The 20,663-nt window shown below is 33.8% G+C and overlaps 1 long non-coding RNA gene across 2 annotated transcripts in view; it reads right to left on the reverse strand.

Moving 5' to 3' along the window:
* Positions 1 to 1,249: 1,249 nt before the first annotated feature.
* The window catches only part of LOC129059361 (uncharacterized), a 60,314-nt gene continuing 40,900 nt past the window's right edge, over positions 1,250 to 20,663 (reverse strand). The window contains exons 5-7 of one of the 2 annotated variants that reach the window (XR_008525189.1): positions 4,139 to 4,167; positions 3,730 to 3,774; positions 1,250 to 2,737 (exon numbers count right to left, since the gene is read on the reverse strand). This is a non-coding gene — a long non-coding RNA (uncharacterized LOC129059361). The remainder of the gene's footprint in view (positions 2,738 to 3,729; positions 3,775 to 4,138; positions 4,168 to 20,663) is intronic. The other variant, XR_008525187.1, reaches the window with a different exon arrangement.

Raw genomic sequence — 20,663 nt, forward strand, 5'->3', positions numbered from 1 at the left:
GCCTGCCACCAAGCCCAGCTAATTTTTTTTTTATTTTTAGTAGAGACAGGGTTTCACCATGTTGGCCAGACTGGTCTCGAACTCCTGACCTTGTGATTTGCTCGCCTCAGCCTCCCAAAGTGCTGGGATTATAGGCGTGAGCCGCCGCACCCAGCTTCCTTTGTTTTTTTTACTTAGAAGTCACCTTCTCAATGGAGCCTTCCCTGGCCACACAGTCTGAAGTTTCAAAACTTGCTCTTCTTTCCACCTACCACTTGCCAACAATTAAATTCTCCTTTCTCTAAATTTTTTTTCACCCTTAACATTTATCACAGTGTAATCTACTTTATATTTTATTTATTTGTTTAGTGTTGGTCTCTTCAATTAGAATATACTTTCCACTGGAGGTAAGCTCTTGCCTGCTTCAATTACTACTGTATCCCCAGTGCCTACAGCAGTCTTTTATATGACAGGTACCTAGGATATATCTATGAATCAATGATTTAAACAACTGTTTGAGTTTACTGAAAATAGCTAAAATACTAATAGCATCAATAAATTGAGTCGGGGTCCTTTCACTAATAAAAATATGAACAATATATTGCAAACAAAAAGAAAGTTTTTTCTTAATTGGTAAAATAGTCACCTTAAAGACTTTATTTCACTTAAGCCCTGAGTTCACATAACTACAAGAAATCAAATTATTTGTGTAAAGAAATAAGGGAAACGTCCTTATTTTGACCTTATCATCTTCATTTGTTAGCATATATGTATACTTATATATGTAGATATAAAACATGTATTAATATACGAAGTCAAATGCTTAATTATAGAACTTAAATTTTCCATTTTAAATGAAAGTGATTATTAGATGCATAAGACTTTCCTGATGGACTCATAGAGACACAATTGGTTCATAGACAATTGTTTAGCTTGGCTTTCACCACATTCTAAAATTCACAATATCATGCATCAAAAATGTATTGAAACATCAAAGAATTGGCAATACCAGGCTCTCATTGTTATATAGCAGCAATAGCATGAAGCTGAATAGCTGCTGCAACATTTGGAAGAATTTTATGTTCCCCAGTTTGCGGCAGTATGTGTGATCTGCAGGCTCTTTCCCTTCTGGACAACTGCTAAAATGCTCTCTCTTTTTGTTTCTCCCCATGATTCTCTCATCACCAGGTTGTGTTTTCATTATTTCCTCTTATCAAGTATCCTTCTTCTGTCACCCTTGTACTTTGTTTTGTTTTTAGTTTTATTTTTTGGCACATCATGCTACTCCTACAGTAGACCAATCTATTTGGTCACAGCCCTTGTAGCCAGATCTTCTGCTCTAAATTTTTGCCTCTAAAAAGATTTCTGGCTATCATTTATTTATTATTCATTTATTTATTATTTATTTAAATAGGGATGAAGTCTTCCTATGTTTCCCAGGCTCTCTCAAATTCCAGGGCTCAAACGATCCACCCGCCTCGACCTCCCAAAGTCCCGGGATTATAGGTATGAACCATGGTACCCCTACCTGTGATTTATAATCAAGAGCTTGTTTCAAGCATGGCATGTTCCACCATTTATTTTTACAATTTTTCTGTCAATTATGCTGCATCAAGCAAGTCCTGTATTACAAAAATGATGCTGAATCAACAATGACCCCAGTAGCAATTATGTCTGAAGCACTGATTTTTCATTGAGGATACCCTTTTATCATCATTACTGTATCTTATCGCCCTGACTCGATAAAACTGTTTAAGTAAAAGACTTCTATTTTATGTATTTGGGACAATGAAGATATGAGCAGAAATTTAAAAAATAATAATAAGTTAAAAAATAAAATATGCCAAATCCCAAGATTATTCCAGAATAAACTAAAAAGTAGATGCGTTTCTTGAAAAACTCACTTAAAAACACGAAAGAATAAAGTTCAAAAGGCTAGTCCAAAAAAACCAATATTAAAATGGAAAGTGGGGACTATAAGATATATAAAATAATCGTAACAGAATTCTGCAAGTCTAGACTATTTTGGGAAAGAAATGTACATTTGTCTATTATCAAAACATAGAAGCTCCATCATCTAGTCCTGCGTAAAAATAGACATTCATTGGATTTTCAGATTTTATTTTAAAGTTTGCAACGTATATATAAAATCATATTGCCAATCCTTTATAAACCCATACCCAACATAAAATATGTGAGTTGCTGATTTGGTAGTTTATTTTTCCCTGGGTATAACAAATGTCTCTTGCAAAAAGTAGTTCATATTTTCTGACCTAAAAGCAAATCTTATGATTTGTTTTGCATTTTACAAGTTTTAGCTCACCTAGAATTGTCTAGATATCTGGGGAGCTTGTTTTGTGTTCGGAAAATCTTCTCAGGGAGGGTCAATCACACCCATTCTTCTAAACCTTTACAATCTGATTAGATTATCTTCCCTCTCTCTTGTAAAGATTTAAGTAAATGCCCTTTTAAGCCCGATCATTAAAGTAGAAGTAGTTTAAATTACACATGGTCACAATACTAACCACAGATAAGAAGAGTTTCAGGAGAGATTCAAAATAATACAACGAAATATCAGGAGTTTGATTCTTAGGGAAATTATCAGAAAAGCTTATCTTCTCTTACCTGAACTGATAATATAATACTGATTACACTGATTTAAAGATGTAAGGAATGATGATAGAATATTAACTACACATAAAATAGAAGAAGTGTGTCTTCGATTTTGTTTTTAATTAAGTCTGGTTCTTCAACACCTCTGTAAACAAAACAGGTTAGAATAAAAGGTTGTTATTTACAAAATATTTTAAAATTTTCTCATGTATTTGCTGTGCTATTAAGGGAGAAATTTTAAATAAACACTTAACCATCATATTAATCTGAAAATATTACATATTTGTTGCTACTTTAGAAGGAAAACATTATCTGCAATTTAAAAATGAAAAAGGACATTTGAGATAAATATTTATTGGCAGACTTTAAAATATTCAAGCAGAATTCAATTTTCTGCTTTGCACTTTCCAGTTACATAACCTTGGTTTCTTAAATCATGTAATTTTTCTAAGCCTCAATTCCTACATATAAAGAATCTATGATAAGCCGTGTCTGACCTAGAGCAAGTATTCCATAAATGGTAGATTTTTGTTTCCAAAAGCTTTAGAATAATGTGTTTAATGGTGTCCAGCAACCAAAGAAGAACATTGCATTAGTTTTCTTTCTTTTTCTTTTTAAAATTAGTATTAGTTTTGAGACAGTGTTTAGCTCTGTTGCCAAGGCTGAGGTACAGTGGCGTGAACACTGCTAACTGCAGCCTCGACCTTCTGAGCAGGCTTGACCTTCTGGGCTGAAGCCATCCTCCTGCCTCCACTTCCTAAGTAGCTGAGACCACAGGTGCCTGCCACCGTGCCCATTTTTTAATTGTTTTGTAGAGACGCCATCTTGCCATGTTGCTTACTCTGGTCTCAAACTCCAAGCAGTTGTCTCACTTTGGCCTCTCAAAGGGCTGGGATTAGAGGCGCGAGCTACCACACCTGGCCTGAATTTGAATATCTGCAACATCTCTGTATCATTTACAATTGTGTTGAGGTGCATGTAACTGGTATCTGACAACAGTAGTGTAAAGTAATTAGGGGCTCATTTCCCCCATGTGATTATAAATTTGTTTCCCAGGATTGGTGTGGCCACTGAAAGAAGTATTCAAAGAATGCCATCCAGTGATAGTGACAGAAGATGCAAGAAAGAACAATTTACCCTGTATCTTGAACTGTATGTCCCAGCATGTCTTCCATCATTGACCTTATAGAAAAAAAACAAAAATCTCTATTTAGTAAGCCTTTTAATTTTTACGACATTTAACTTCCATCTTCTTGAATGTACGTATCTTAGTAGGAAAACTATATTGTTTTGCTTTCCTATTCAATTGGTGCAATTAAAATGGTGTCACCAGTTACAAACATAGTTAACATGAGTATGAGCAGAAGGTCAAAATAATAAAGGTCACTGGATTGTATGTTGTGACAGAGGACCAGAGAGTCAACACTGGGAAGAGTGAAGGCAACAAATCTGTGCTGCAATCTTTGCTAAGCAATTTGAAACTGCTTTTCACCCTACCAACTAAGATAAATAAAGAAGAACACGAACTAAATCGGTAGATACTTACCAAATGCCAGGACTGGTGTTGATCTGTTCCTGCAAAAATACAAAAATGACATTTAGCTGTGATGGGGACTACCCCATGCTTGAGTTTGTGCTATTCCGCTATCATCCGCCATGATCGCCCTGTTTGTGCATAGGACATACTGCTGACTGGAGATATGATAGTGGCCACTCTGCTTCCTTCTTCGAATCTTTGTTGGGTGTAATAATTTCTGCAATTCCTTATGACATAGGGCATTACACCTGATTAGTGACTTGGCTGGAAGGGCATTTTAGGGGCTTTTGCTTGACCTTTCCTACCATAAGAGCCCTTAATTCCCAAGTTAGCAGAATCAACATAAATTTTACTTCAGGTGCTGAATATACCATTGCAGTTATATTATAACTGCAGTGAACCAGGAAAATAACCAAGCAGTTGTTTTGGGAATCCATGAGACTCATTAGGAGATTAATTTTAATCCCAGCTCTATTTATCACCTGAACTTCATGAAGCCTGGTTCTAAGGAGAGGCTCCTGATGGCTCGTTGAGTTCCATGGTTTCAATTGCAGCTGAGATGTATGGCTCATTATATGAAAAGCAACCTATAACACCCAAAGGTTCCCACCTCTTGATACATACATTTTGTGCAATCTTCTATCTTAAGTCTCCGTTCTTAAGCCTCTTAAACGAGCGACTTTACTCATTTCTCATGAACAGAATACGGCAAAAGTGATGAGATTAACTTTTGAGATTAGGTAACAAAGAATTTGTGGCTTACATGTTAGATGTCTGCTCATACCCTCTTGCTTGGTCACTATAAAGTAATTAAGTTACCATATTTTTTAGTTGCCCTATGTAAAGGCCTGCATAAAAAGAACGTAGATAAATTTCTGAAACAGTCGGCAAGGAACTGAATTCCACAGTACAAAAGCCCACACAACAGAAAATCCTGTCAACAATCACGGGAGAAATGGCTTTTGTATTTCTCTGACTGCTTGCATGGTGTTTCATTAAATATTTAACAACCAGAATTGTGCATGTAGTTCCAGAATGAATCATAGTTCATATTTTTATTTATATTTTGGTTATACTAACAAGTAAGACAAAAATAAAACAACAAAGATACATGTGATATCTTCTTGCACTCATTACTAGCATTTTTGCTAAATTTAACAATAGTTTTAAAATATTCAAATAGTTCCTCAAGTATTTTGGTGCTCTTTACAATTTAAAAAATATCAAGATACTTTAAAAATTTAATCTACATTAACATCTTAACAATTAAAATTAACATTTTAAATGTTAATCTACAATAACATTTGTTGATTAACAACAAATCGAGAAGTGATTTGTACCATTTGTGGTGTTCTCTCACTCTGGCTGATTTCAAACTACCAATTTCACTGATCACAGAGTTGAAAAGTTATATTTAGTACCACAATACTTTTTAGTATTTCTGCATCACCTGAACAATAGAGATATCAATAATCTCTAAAGCTTAGATAATATCAAAATGTAATAAATTGTTAGAAAGTACAGGTTTTGAATATTTGTTTTTTTTGAGGTTAATATTATTTGGATGTAGGTTTATATAATTAAACTTTTAATATTGCTTTAGTTTTACAATTGTCTCACATAATTTCTGAAATGTTATGTTTCTGTCAATCCACAGAGACAAGTGAACCTTCAGCCAAAATTTAGTTCTGATGTCAAGACTGATGATGTCATATATACCAAGAGGGTATGAAAAAGTTTATTATGCACATAATGAGGCTTTCTGGGAAGAGTAGGGCAGGTTCCCAAGCAGGCATAAAACAGGCTTAAGAGAACAGGGAAAGAAGATTGGTTTGGCTGGCTTTTTTGTTGTTACGGGCTTGGGGTAGAGTGAGAGTTCCCTTACACAGTCCAAGGATTACATTGCTTGAATTTCTTTCCAGTGCCAATGAAGAGAGCATCCAAAACTTTTTCTCAGCTTTCCCAGATGTGGAACAGAAAAGGGTGGTTAGTGAGGCCCGAAAGCTGTCAGCAATGACGCATCAAAATAATGTCAGACTCTTGAAAGTCAGTTTTCATGGTCTATTATGAGCCAGCTCCAGGACACCCCAGCTTGTGTATGAATTGGCAAGATTATGCAGATTGTCCAAAATCAAAGATATGTTTTGAATCTCTCCAATTATCATTAAAACTTTTGCTCTACAGGCTGAATTTCAAAGTAATTATTCAACTACCTAAGGTTCAATTAATTTTATTCCTTTTTTGCAACCAAAATTTCACAGTTTTTTTTTAAGAGTCAAAGTTTTCTATAAATACCTCAAAAATATAAAGTAGCTTTTGTGGTCTGGGGTACGAAAATGTTCTAGCAGTGTCAGCATAATGATTCAACAAAAGTTTTCAGATTCATATGGTTATTTCCATAAGCTTAGACTAGCATTTAAAAAATAAAACTTCTTTGTTTGCCTTCAAAGCTATCAATTTATTTAATTGTTTTAAGCATGGAAGTTGGTTCATGTATAGTAAATTAAAATGTAAATTAACCTTGAAACTGAAAATGCAAATGTTAAACTTCTTATGTGAGATTTATTTTTAAATCATATGTTGTTGATCAAGTTCAACTTACATAAATATTATTCAAATATATTTTCCATTATATATTGATTATGGCCAACTTATTTTAACTTGATTTGCATGATACAGAAGTAATATATTTAGTCAGCCAAATAGTTTATTAGAGTACAGGTTGGATTAATATTTTTTAAAGGGCAATCCATCATATTAAATACAAAAGCTTTGGATTATGGTAATTAAATTATGACAGCTACATTAATTGCAACTTATATTAATGTGACATTTATTATACAGAAAAATAAAGAACAAGGAGCCACAATAGAGTAATTCACACAAGTTGTCTTTTAATTAAGACAATATTTATTGAAATTCTAGAGAAACATAAAAAAACAGAATTTAGAGTGGCTAAAAACATGAAAGGATTTTTTCCTAGAGACCAATGTTTTAGCATGAGGTGTTTAATATCTATCTTTCCAGATTAAATTAATATAATCTTTTTGTGTGTGTGTAAGAGGGAATCTTACTCTCACACAGGCTAGGGTGCAGTGGCATGATCTCGGCTCACTGCAACCTCTGCCTCCCAGGTTCAAGCGATCCTCCCACCTCACCTTCCTTATTAGCTGGGACTACACGCATGTGCCACCACTTCCAGTGAATTTTTGTATTTTCAGTAGAAGCAGGGTTTCACCATGTTGGCCAGGCTGGTCTTGAACTCCTGACCTAAGGTGATCTTCCCACTTTGGCCTCCCAAAGTATTGGGATTACAGAGGTGAGCCACCGTGCCCGGCTCAGTCATTGTCTTCTAAGGTTAAGCTCAGAAAAGACTTAGAGACATATGGGAGACGAGAGATTTGGGGATAAGTGAAAGCACATAAACATTCCCAATATTTAATAAATATAAAAAAATTTTTATTCTTAATTTCAGAAATGCATTTTTCTGTCTTCTTCCCCTACCTCTAAAACATATGCTTATTTGACTGTTAGTAACAATATTTCCAAAAGTGTTAGCATATTTGTTTATTTCTCTATTAGGAAATTATCTCAAACATTGCCTTCAGAATAATATCTATATTCTTAATCAACTGTATTCTAGGGTATCATCGACATGTACTTAAATCCACTTGCTAATTGCCATCATGTTTACTTTCCCTTTGTAAATTATATTTAGATTAATTTTTTTCTATCATTATTAACTATGAACTAATAATATTCTGCAAGTTAATTAAAGTCATTTTATTGGTTGAATGTCATTGAAGGCCATAAATTACCAGACATGTAATTTATATATATATATCTCTCTCTCTCTTAAAAACAATAGTGTTTATGTGAAACTACTTACATTCACAATAGCAATACTGCATACTTACGATATATCTGCTGATCATTAGTAAACAATTGGATTCATGGCCAGAAAACTAATAATTTACTTTTCATATTACTCTTTGGTATAATGCCAGAAAAAATTACACAACATTAACTAAAAATATGCATCATTATGCATGAATCCCATACATAGATAATAAATACGGAAGATTTAAGCCTTATCAAATTTGGTAACTTAATTTTTTTTTTTTTGCTTTTTATGGACTTTAGAGTACTTGAATACTTTTACGAAAATACATGAAACATAAAAATATTACTTTAGCAAATAGGCCCATAAATTATAATAAATATAACAATTTTGTGTAACATAACCTCCAAGGATCTATAAACCAATGATATTTACTTGGAAAAATTGAGAATTATAACAATTTAAATAAATTCTGTCACTGTTCCAAGGTTTATGCAAGAAGAGAAATCTTTATTTCTGTGGCAAATCATCTTCCTTGCTGCCAATAAAATTATCAAGTGTGAAGAGTAACTAGATTATATTTGAATACGTTAAAAATATTCAGATAGACAAAATTAAATTGTATGTTTGCATATGTCTAAATTGTTAAGAACTGGAGTATATAAATTCCAAAGAGTGAGAAAGTTTCTCCTGTGAGACAGAAAAAAAAAATAGTCTTTTGAAATTTACCTCATTTAAATTCCACTAGATTAAAGGAAGGTTTTAAATCAAACATGTATAAATATGTAATCAACTCTCTTTTAACTCCCCATGTTCCTCACATATTTTCAAGTGATTTAATCAATACTTGGCTGGATGACAGATGTTAGCATCGATGAACCATATGGTGTTATTAGTATCTGCAAATAGACAACAGAATAATAAAAATTCCATACTGAGTACCAATTCTTAAATTCTAACTTTATAGTTGCTGACTTTGAAGAGGAGTTATTAAAGGTAACATTTTGTTTTCAAACTCACTATACAAAATGATTTTTTAAAATACAGCATTCATATTTTTAAAAATGAAAATGTTTATGAGCAGTCATGATACAAAATATGGAGGATTTAATTATTCATGGGTATAATCATATTGGTACTAAAATAATGTATCCCAACAATCTGAAATCTAATATAAATATATCACGAATGCCTTGGCATTTCCTTAAAGTACCTAGGAAAAAGTTTCAACATGATAAACATTTTTTAGAGCTGTGTGTTGGAAATAGACGATCCGATGTTAGCATAGTAACTTGGTTAGGAAAGTAACAACCCTGAGTATATTATTAGGGCATAAGTATATATAAAGAGTTTATTCTCTCACTTACTGCTCCTGCAGAAACAGGGACTGGAGCCCAAATAGAAAAATAATTTTTGGAGAAGATTTTCTTGTATATGTGACCTAATTTGTAAGTATGAACTGTTCAATAAAGGACAGTATGTGATTTATTTTTCCCCTTAAGCAAACTGTCCCTTAGATTTTTGTAAATCTCAAATTTCCACAAATGTAAGTTCATGCCCGAGAGCACAATCATCATTCTAAACATTGTCACAAATCAAATTTAATGAATCACATTTTTCTTTCCTACCCAATTGGAAGAATTGAAGACATGAAAAACTTGATTTTCTTTCCAGTGAACTTTGAAAGTGAAGTGGAGAGGAAAAAAAAAATGTTCTTGGTTCTTTTTCTGGAGTTGAAATATCTCCTATGCACAGCTTATACTCCATCTCTCCACATGAATCTTATATTCCATCTAAACTCTTCTCTTGAAAAGTAATTTACAACTATTTTAAGACACTATAATAGGTATGGAATGTTTTAAGATTTATAGTGTCTACTTGAAACACTTAAAACATCCAGAGAGTCAATATTGCCAGATACAAAGAATACTTGAGACCCAAGGACCTGACCTAACCCAACATGATCCATGGGATAATATCACTTTAACATTTGGAGATAGTAATTTCTAGTGTTTAAAACATTATCTATAATTTTACTTTAAAATAATGGAATCTTATTTAATTAGATTTCTCAATATCCCTTGAAGAGAGATTTTTTGTTTTCCTCTATTCAAATACTAAGGAATATACAACCACAGTGAGTTTGTTCTTACCAAAACTTAATTCACTTGCCTTTATGAAAGGATAATCTCACCATGTCCCTTTCTTGTAATGGGGTTTAGGGCATGCTACCCCCAGAATAACACTTTGGCTTTTAGGAAAACAGCAGAAGCAGGAAGGTCATGCTCTGACTTTCTCTTGCCCTTCTCTCCTGAAGAAAGTCATAAAAGAATTCTAGGCCCTTCCTCCAAAGTAGGTCATTAAGTCTTTCATTCCAGATGTACTCCTTCTATACATGGAGAGAAAGAACATCCTTATTCTTGAAGACACTATGATGCCTGTCTCTATGTCCTTTTATGCCCTCATTAAAATAACAGAACTAGGCCAGGTGTGGTGGCTCACGCTTGTAATCCCAGTACTTTGGGAGGCCAAGGCGGGTGGATCACAAGATCAGGCGCTCGAGACCATCCTGGCCAACATGGTGAAACCCCGTCTTTACTAAAAATACAAAAATTAACCAGGCATGGTTGTGCACTCCTGTAATCCCAGCTACTCGGGAGGCTGAGGCAGGAGAATCACTTGAATCACTTGAACCCAGGAGGTGGAGGCCTGGGCGACAAGAGCAAAGCTCCATCTCAAAAAAAAAAAAAAAAATATATATATATATATATATATATATCTCAGAACTAAATCCTTTACTGGCTAAGAAGGTTTTACCCATTTCTTGGAGAGAGAAAGATAAAATGTCTTTCTGTTGATGGTTAAAAGAGAAGCAAGTCAGCAGCAGCAAAGAATATGTATGTGGGGTTTGCAACTTACAAAAAAGCATGTTAGCAATCCAGGCAAATTCTAAACTCACAGGCAGGAATGATATAGGATAGGAACAGTGGAGCTAAATGAAAGTTCATATAGACAGCAATTGCATCCCTCATTGTCCCAAATGCTCTCCCCTAATGAATCGTAATCTTCACTCAAAGTGAATTAGGGTGCACAACTCATATCGCCAGAATTAAAGAAAAAAATTAAAATGAGACTATTCTCTAAAGAAAATAAAATAAATGACTCTGTGAAACTTAGAATTTTAGGGTACAATATATTGTTGTATCAACAGACTGTTATTTCTTTCTTGGCATTCCCTCAAAATGGGTTTATTCCCTCAAAATGGGTTTATTCCCTCAAAATGGGTTTATTGGTCTTTCCTGAAAGGTTATAAACCTTTTCAAATTACAATTTTATATGTTTTGTTATTTTTTCTAAGCTCAAAACCTTTTCTTCTTTTTATTTTTAAATTTTCTTCTGTTTTTTGTTATTAATCTTGTTCATTTGCTTTGTGATGAATATATTAAGCATACATCATTTTCTAACATCAATTCTACATAGTCTAAATACTTTATCTCTATATCCTTATTTTCTCAATGTAGAATTGCTTCTCAGATTTACCCTCTACATTGCTACATTTTCTAATGTTGCAAATTTTCTTCTGTATTGTTTTTAACATTATTTCAGTTTGGCCTTTTCTTTTGCTTTTATGAAATTTGTCTTCTTATTCATTTCTATTTTATCTTCTTTTGTTTCCTTTTTATTTCAACATATCCTATATTCCTTAATTTTTACTAATATTTCATGGAAATCTTCTTTACAAACTAGGTTCTACAAAGTACATTTCTGAGGTTCAAATCTTCTGAATCTTGTAATACTTTATTAAATTTATTGACAATATTCGAATACTTTTTTCCTCCTTTTTTTATACCCCTTCATCACTTCATTCCTTGCTTCCTTTTTTTTTCCTCATTTTCTTCCTTTCTTCCCTCCTTCCTTTTTACTTTAATTTGCCCTAACATGAAAATGCTCTGTATTGATCAGGGTGTTAAGGAACAAAGGAGTGCAGGTTATTCTTGGTCCTTAGTAGTAGATCAATTACTTCCTTGATTCCTATAGCAAGAGATTAGTGATTGCACCACATTTTGTCAAATTTGTATGTGATATATTCACATATGATCACATCTTGAGATATGCTTGAGATGAAGCACGTACAAATTAGTGCCCCAAAAGCCCTCTGCTAACAGGACCATTTATGTCAATATCCAGAGCTTATGGGCATTATGTATCTCAAGATGTAGCCTCAACTGTCAAAAACCTTTTACTCTCTGCCCAGTGGTTTTCTGAAAACTTTAATAATAGCACCAATTATTTGTTGGTAAAGACACTGGCTGAATGAGAAAAAGTAAAGCATGGTACTAGCCTTTTCTCCCATTGCTATAAAGAATTACCTGAGACTGGAGAATTTATAAAGAAAAGAGGTTTAATTGGCTCACAGTTCCACAGGACCTACAGGAAGCATGGCTGGGGAAGCCTCAGGAAACTTTCAATCATGGAGGAAGGTGAAGGGGAAGCAAGAACATCTTGGATGGCAAGAGCAGGAGGAAGAGACAGAAGCGGAAGGTGCTACACACTTTTAAACAACCAGGTCTCGTGATAACTCACACACTCTCAGGAGAACAGCAAGGGGACCTCCCACCAGGCCCCTTCTCTAACTTTGGAGATTACAGTTCAACATGAGATTGGGGCGGGGACACAGATCCAAACCATATCAAGCATGATGAAGGATAAATGGTCTACCTCTCTACAGGCAGATGATCAAGAATAGACCAATAGCCATGTTTATTAATTTCACCAATTTGTGCGGGTCTTAAAATTTCATGTGAGTTTAAACATTTGCTGTTATAATGTTTTAATAGTTTGCATGAGTATTTTCTTGTAAGATGTAAACAAATCTATACCAAGAGTTTGTTGTTAAGTGCTATTTTAAAACAGATTCTTTGAATATAATTTTAATTGGGAAATGCATCTGCCAAAATAACCAAATATTTAAACCCTTTAGCTAACGCATTATCTTCTTAAGCTAATGTATGTTGCAATCTAAACAAAAATTTAGAACATTGCTTAATGGTGAGAATTTTGGAACTCTTGACACATTATTCCCTCCAAACCCGTACAATAAGAGACTTGAACAAACTTCAGCGCAGTTTCTAACAGCTTAAAGTCATATACTCAAGATTACCTTAGTTCCCTTTTAAATGCTTGGCTAATACAGTGTTGTGTTGCCAAGATAATTTACTTTTTGTTTCGGCCAAAACCTGGTGATAGGCAGATAGGTTCCCAAACTCCTCTTCAAAGTAGTTTCTTTAGTAACTTTGCAATTATAAGTCCTTTGCCTTTTAAGATGCAAATCTACCACCCAGAACTGCTTCCTCCATGGCCTGTGAACTTATTTGAAATGCAAACATTTAGAGAGAAAACTCTGCTTTTTCAGTTCCTGTGGGAGAATAGGGTCTAACTTCAGTGGGGTCCATGCTCACTCTTGCACCACTGCCTCATGGGATAAAAATAGAGAAGTTTGTTCTTCCTCTGACAAGCACCATTTAGCAAACCCAAAGGACCTATTCACATGTCTAACAAACCCCCCTGGTATCCCTAGTTCTTTTCCCCAAGTACACTCCAACCTTTAAAAATTATCCTGCCTATAGTTATGGCAAATTTGAATTCACTTCACTCGGGATTCCCTTTCTTATTAGAATGGGTATCACTAAATAAAATCTGTCCCTAAGGATTTAACTACTATCCAGCTTTGTTTATCAGTGGAACACAAATTTAATTATAACCAAGTAAGTTATCTTGGTAAAGTGACTCGCTTATACGTATATATCTGTATATATCTCATGAAAAAAGGTCAAGAGGCAGGAGGACTGATATTTTGTCTGTTTCTCCTTTACTTAAAAACTATATTAATGACTTTCCTTACTCAAATCTTTTCCTTAAATATGTTAATGTTTGCTTGTCTCAGTTTCAGAAATGCAAATAAAGCTTAACTTCTATTTAGGGGGCACAAACCAAAATATCTTCTTCACCCAAGAACCACGAATTTATAATTTAGTACTTAGGTTGAAAAATTAAAGATAGATTGACTCATTTTCTTGTGATTTACTTAATTCAGTTATCAGAGTTCTAAGGTATACCAGTATGTTCTTTTTGATACACTGTTAGTGATTTGAACATCTGAATGATAGAAGTTGAAATATTAAGTGTAATTTACCTTGTTTCTTCTTTATCCTTAATACAGCCAAAAAACTGCATTGCACAACTTTATACATTTGTCAACCTAAAGGAAGAAACTGAGGCAAAATTAACACAAGTATAGAGTTTATTTGGGACATGCTTGGAGAATGTTACCTGGGAGAATAGATTCAAATTGCCCAGAATATAATGATACACTCCAATTAGCAACAGTTACAAGTAGATTTTTTTTCTTTTTCTTTCTCTTTCTCTCTTTCTTTCTTTCTTTTTCTTCCTTTCTCTTTCTCTCTCTCTCTTTTCTTTTTCTTTTTTGAGACAGAGTCACATTCTGTCATCCAGGCTGGAGTGCAGTGGTACAATCATAGCTCACTGCAGACTTGAACTCCTGGGATCAGGCAATTCTCCCACATCAGCCTCCCAAGTAGCTGAGATTATAGGTGTGCAACACAACACTCAGCTAATTAAAAAAAAAAAATTAAAAACAGATTCTTGTTATGTTGAACAAGCTTGTCTTGAACTCCTAGGATCTGGCGATCCTTCTAGGCAGGTTTTTAAAGTGAAAGAAGAGGTAGTTTCTAAGTTGTTTACCAAGAATTTATATTAAACTAACATAACCTATTGATTGGCTATACATTGTTCTTTGTATTACACATTCCAGGAGTATGAAGTTAATGGGTGAGGCAGCTAGTCAGTAACAAAATGATTTAAACTGTAGCAGGATGAGCTGCAGACAAAACCTCTCCGACACTGAGTTGTAGAAGGAAGGGCTTTATTCAGCTGGGAGCATCAGCAAGCTACTGCCTTAAAATCCGAGCTCCCCGAGTGCACAATTTCTGTCCCTTTTAAGGGCTCACAACACTAAAGATTTCACATGAAAGGGTCGTGATTGATTTGAGCAAGCAGGGGGTACATGACAGGGGCTGCATGCACTGGTGGTCAGAGAGAAACAGAACAGGGCAGGGAGTTTCACAAAGTTCTTCTATACAATGTCTGGAATCTATAAATAACATCGATTTCTAAGTTATGAGTTGATTTTTAACTGCTGGGTTTAGGCCAGGCAGGCCCAGGCCTGGTTTTGGGCCTGGCGCTGGGCTGCCTGTCTTTGGTTTTACTTCCTTGTTGTTTTTTGTTAAAACAGGTACTGAGTATAAAACAATATAAAATAACATGAGAGGGTCTTTTTCTTCCTTCAAAACAATTGCCCTACACGTGGGTGCAGGAGGAGTGTCGCATGACTGAAGTCCCATACTTACCTTTCTGGGCCTGCATGCTTCAAAGAGCTCAGAATGCTTGTGATACAGTTTTTCTTTCTCATTTCCCCCGTTGATCAAAAATCTTCCCATGAAAACGTTGATGATCCATTTCTGCATAGTCCTACATTCCTTGACACTTGGAAGGCTCATTCTAAGATAGTTGTCAGTAAAGTCACTGATTTATGTAACTGCTGTCACTTGTTGAATCATCACTTACCTTCAGAACTTCATGCTTTTCATTTTCTTAGAGGGAAAACAATGAGGGATATATTGCTACACTAGAGATTTAGTCAAGATTTTAGCAAAATAATAAAAACTCAAAAACAATGGTCAGGGCTGGAAATCTAAGAACAGATATGCTATAATTTTCTTCTGAAACATAATTTTTCTCTCTCCAGTTCCCCATTTCTACCAAAGATAAACCTTAGTAGCACCAATTACTTGCAAAATAAGTTTTAGTAATATACTTGGCCTGATTATTCATATGACGTTCAACAAGAATTTTTATTGACCATATAGGCTCTTTTAAGTTGGCTTTGATGGAATTTTCATATGGAATTTTGGATTAGACTTTTAAAAGCCTCAAGGCTGGTAAGTGACAGTCACTATTAGACTGTGCCTATGATACTTGAACAAATTGGGTGAATTCTTCTTTTCTCAATCTCCCCTAAATATTTTAGTTTCCTCTGCCTGTCCAAAAGCAACGTTCTTTACTTCCTACAAGGTCACAAACCTTGAAAGGGATGTGTACAGACAAGATACCAGGCCAGTCTTTCCAAGAGACTTTTTATTTGCTCTATAAAGTCAACCTCAATTCTTCAAAGCAGGCTGCTCATATTGGAAAATTTGTCATTCAAGTCAAAGCCTTGGTAAAATAGCCAGTGTTTCCAATTGTGTCCTGTTATAGAAAACTTATTCTTATAGAACTCATGTTTGCCATAAAATAAGATACTCATGAATAGTTTCCAAATTTTGGAGAAATCAGAGAGAAAGGCAAATATTTTAATTTTGCTTACATGAGTATATTTTACACAATTTCTATATGCTATAAATAGCTCAAAAAAGTTTTCTTTAGAAAACAAAATGTTCAAGGAATCAGTAATGTTTCAAACAAAAAGTCAAAAATATTATTTCAGTTGTCTATCATTTCAGTTTGATGTAATTAATTGTTGTTTTGCTTGATGTTAGGTTAGCAATCTTCATGAACACATAAAGTTTAGTAGAATTTGGAAAGTTTTGACTTAGTCCAATAATATAACCTCCATAGTCATCAGAAACCTCTATTCAAGAGTACTTGTCGGCTGGGCGCAGTGGCTCACGCCTGTAATCCCAGCACTTTGGGAGGCCAAGATGGGTGAATCACCTGAAGTCAGGAGTTAGAGACCAGCCTGACTAACATGGAGAAACCTTGTCTCTACTAAAAATACAAAATTAGCTGGGCGTAGTGGCACATGCCTGTAATCCCAGCTACTCGGGAGGCTGAGGCAGGAGAATAGTTTGAACTTGGGAGGTGGAGGTTGCAGTGAGACGGGATCACACCATTGCACTCCAGCCTGGGTGACAGAGTGAGACTCCATCTAAAAAAAAAAAAAAAAGAGTACTTATTTCTCAGGATACTTTCCCATGAATATCCTTGAAGTAAAAGCAAATTTTGCACTGTAGCCAATTATAAACCAATTTTTGAGAAGTCTCAAAGTAAAACAATAATTATCCGTGAAATAGAAGGTTTAGAGTGGCAATGTTAAAAATGCAAATGACGGGAAAATTTGGTTATTTCTATATTAATACAACAGCCAAAAATAATAATCATAATTATTACTGATAACTCATATTAAGACATATAAGAATTTTAGGAATCTGATACTATTTTGGAATCCATATTAATAACACAATTATACAAATATAACTCAAAAAAGTTAAACACCATTTCTTATTTGATGATAAGCTCCTCTCTGATTTCAACATAACAAATAAGGAAAGTATCTCAAATATTATATTAAAGTTTCTTTTTTTCCTTTTTCCTATTTCTTTCTTTTTCTTTTTTTTTTAATAGAGATGAGTTCTCCCTCTGTTGCCCAGGCTAGTCTCAAACTCTTGAGCTCAAGCAATCATCCCACCTCAGCCTCTTAAAGTATCGGAATTACAGGTGTGTGTCACTGTGCCCAGACCAAATTTTAAAGTTTTAAAACACTTAATCAATATAGTATCACCTGTTACTGTAAAATAATCATCAATGATTTAGACAAAATGATAATTTAAAGATTTCAGAAAGCAAATCTTTTACTCTTTGGTAGAGAGAAAAGTCAGCTATCCACGTAATCAAACAACCTAATAAAGACAACATGAAACTAACAGAATCTGTCTTCCCTCTTTTATTTTTTGCAGATTACTCAAAAGGTGAACTTAAGTCTTTTATTATGTCTTATTAACATGATATGAAAATCTTGTTTAAAAGAGAAAACCAAAATTAACCTTTTCATCAGTATATTGTTAATGATAAAGCTAATTTGAATAAAACCTTACAAACAAATCAATCTAATCTCAAACAGTTTTGACCACAGATGATAAGATTTCCATAAGTTTTTTAAAATCTCTAACATTTTCTATTAAAGAGCAGATCAATGCTTTTAGAAAATTCTGTGATTCCTACACAGGGACCCAGACTCTGGACTGGCATCAGTGTCCCTTGATATTGATGCTCAATTTTTAGAGAAACTAACCTCATTTTACCCAACTTGACCACACACAAGATTTCTTTCACATGATTAATCTTCCACAAACCATCTTCAACTTACTCAGACCTTTAGTTTTGCCCTATAATCCTTTTTTATATTGGCACTCTACCTTAGGGCAAAAATTTAGTTTCTTTTCCTCCTTATCCTTTCAACAACACAAAGTTCCTTGTCAGGCAAAAGAAAAAAATTGCTCTCTTTTCACCTTTCTTTAGATCTTACTTTCTTTATAGCTCTGCATATAACATTATTTCTCTTATACTGGTTTTTATTACATACATTAACTACAATTTTAACTCTTAGTGACCCTAATTTTTAGTGAAAAAAACTAGGAAGTATGTGATTTTGAATGGTTTTATAGTAATATTTATAGGTAAAAAATTGCATAATTTTTAGAAATATGTTTTCTCAATTTTTGTTTATGAACAGATCTAAATTTTTATCTAGCTTTTTAAATGCCATATACATCATGTCTCAATATATTAAAAAATCACAATTTTATCAAGCATCTTCTTGTACTGCAGCAGAATAAAATTAGAAATAAATACTGACAAGAACGAGTGAAACTCCTCAAGTATATGGAAACTAAACAGACTTATTTTAAATGATTCTTGGGTAAACAATAAAATTAAGGGAGAAATAAAAAAACTTTTTAAACAATTTAATGTGAAACATAACATACCAAAATCTGGGGGATACAGCAAAAGCAATGCTAAGAGAGAAGTTATAGCATTAAATGCCTACATTAAAAAAGGAGAAAGATCACAAATTAACAACCTAATGTTGCACCTCAAGGAAATATAAACAAAAGAACTAGAAAAAATAAAAAGAATAAACCACACCCAAAGCTAGCAGAAGAAAAGTAATAGCAAAAATCAAAGCTGAATTAGATGAGATTGAGACCAAAAAAAAGATACAAAGAATCAATGAAATAAAAAGTGTTTTGTTGAAAGGATAGACAAAATTGATAGACTCCTACGTAGTTTAACCAAGAAAAAAGATAGACAATTCAAATAAGCACAATCAGCAATGATAAAGGTAACATTATAGCTGATACCACAGAAATACAAAAGATCCTCGTAAGTTACTATAACCATCTCTATGTGCACAAACTAGAAAATGTAGAGGAAATGGTTAAGTTCTTAGAAACATACAACCTTCAAGATTGAAACAGGAAGAAATATAAAATCCTGAACAGACCAATCATAAGTAATGAAACTGAACCAGCAACAGAAAATCTTTCAACAAAATAAGTCCAAGACAAGAGAGATTCACAATTGAATTTTATCAAACCTACAGATTAAGGCTGGTATCAATCTTATCGACATTATTGGAAGAAATTGAGAAGGACTGATTTCTCCCTAATTCATTCTATGAAACCAGTATCACCCTGATATCAAAATCAGGCAAGGACACAACAACAACAACAATTTGGGCCTGTATTGCTAATGAACTAAGATGCAAAAATCCTCAGCAAAATGCTAGCAAACCAAATCCAACTTTGCATCCAAAAGATAATTTGCCATGATCAATGGACTTTATTCTAGGCATGCTAAGAATGGTTGAACATTTAAGATCAATAAATATAATTCACTATATAAGAAAAATTAAAAATGAAAAATATATGATCATTTTAATAGATCCAAAAAAAGCACTTGATAAAATCCAACATCCCTTTATGATAAAACTCTCAAAAAAATAGGCATTAAAGGACCATAACTGAAAACAATGAGAACCATATAAGAAAAACCCATAGCCAATATTGTACAGAATGGTAAAAAGTTGAAAGCATTTCCTCTAAGAACTGGGACAAAACAGGGATGTCTACTGTCACCACTCCTATTCAACATAATACTGGAAGTCCTAGGAGAGCAATCAGGCAAGAGAAGTAAAGGACATCCAAATAGAAAAAGAAGAAATCAAATTATCTATCTTTGCTGACAATCCTAAAGACTGCCAAAAGGCTCCTAGAATTAATAAATGACTTCAGCAAAATTTTAGGATACAAAATCAATGTACAAAAGTCAGTAGCATTTTTAAACATCAACAAAATTCAGGCAGATGCTGAAATCAAGAACACAATCCCACTCCCAATAGCCCATTTTTTTTTTTTTTTAAATACCTAGGAATACATTTAACCAAGGAGATGAAATGTCTTTAGGAGGAAAACTACAAAACCCTGATGAAAGAAAGTATGGATGACAGAAACAAATGGAAAAACTGTCCATGTTCATAGATTGGAAGAATGAATATCATTCAAATGACCATACTCCCCAAAGCAATCTCAAGATTCAACAAAATTCCTATCAAATCACTAATATCATTCATCACAGAATTAGAAAAAACACTACTAAATATCATATGGAACCAAAAAAGAGCCTGAATAGCCAAAGCAATCCTAAGCAAAAAGACAAAGTAGGAGGTATCACATTACCTGACTTCAAATTATACTACAAGACTACTGTAGCTAAAACAACATAGTGCTAATACAAAAACAGACACACAGAATAATGGAACAGAATAAAGAATATAGA

Source organism: Pongo abelii, chromosome 4 (genome assembly GCF_028885655.2).
Source record: "Pongo abelii isolate AG06213 chromosome 4, NHGRI_mPonAbe1-v2.0_pri, whole genome shotgun sequence".
Classification (NCBI taxonomy): Eukaryota; Metazoa; Chordata; class Mammalia; order Primates; family Hominidae; genus Pongo; species Pongo abelii.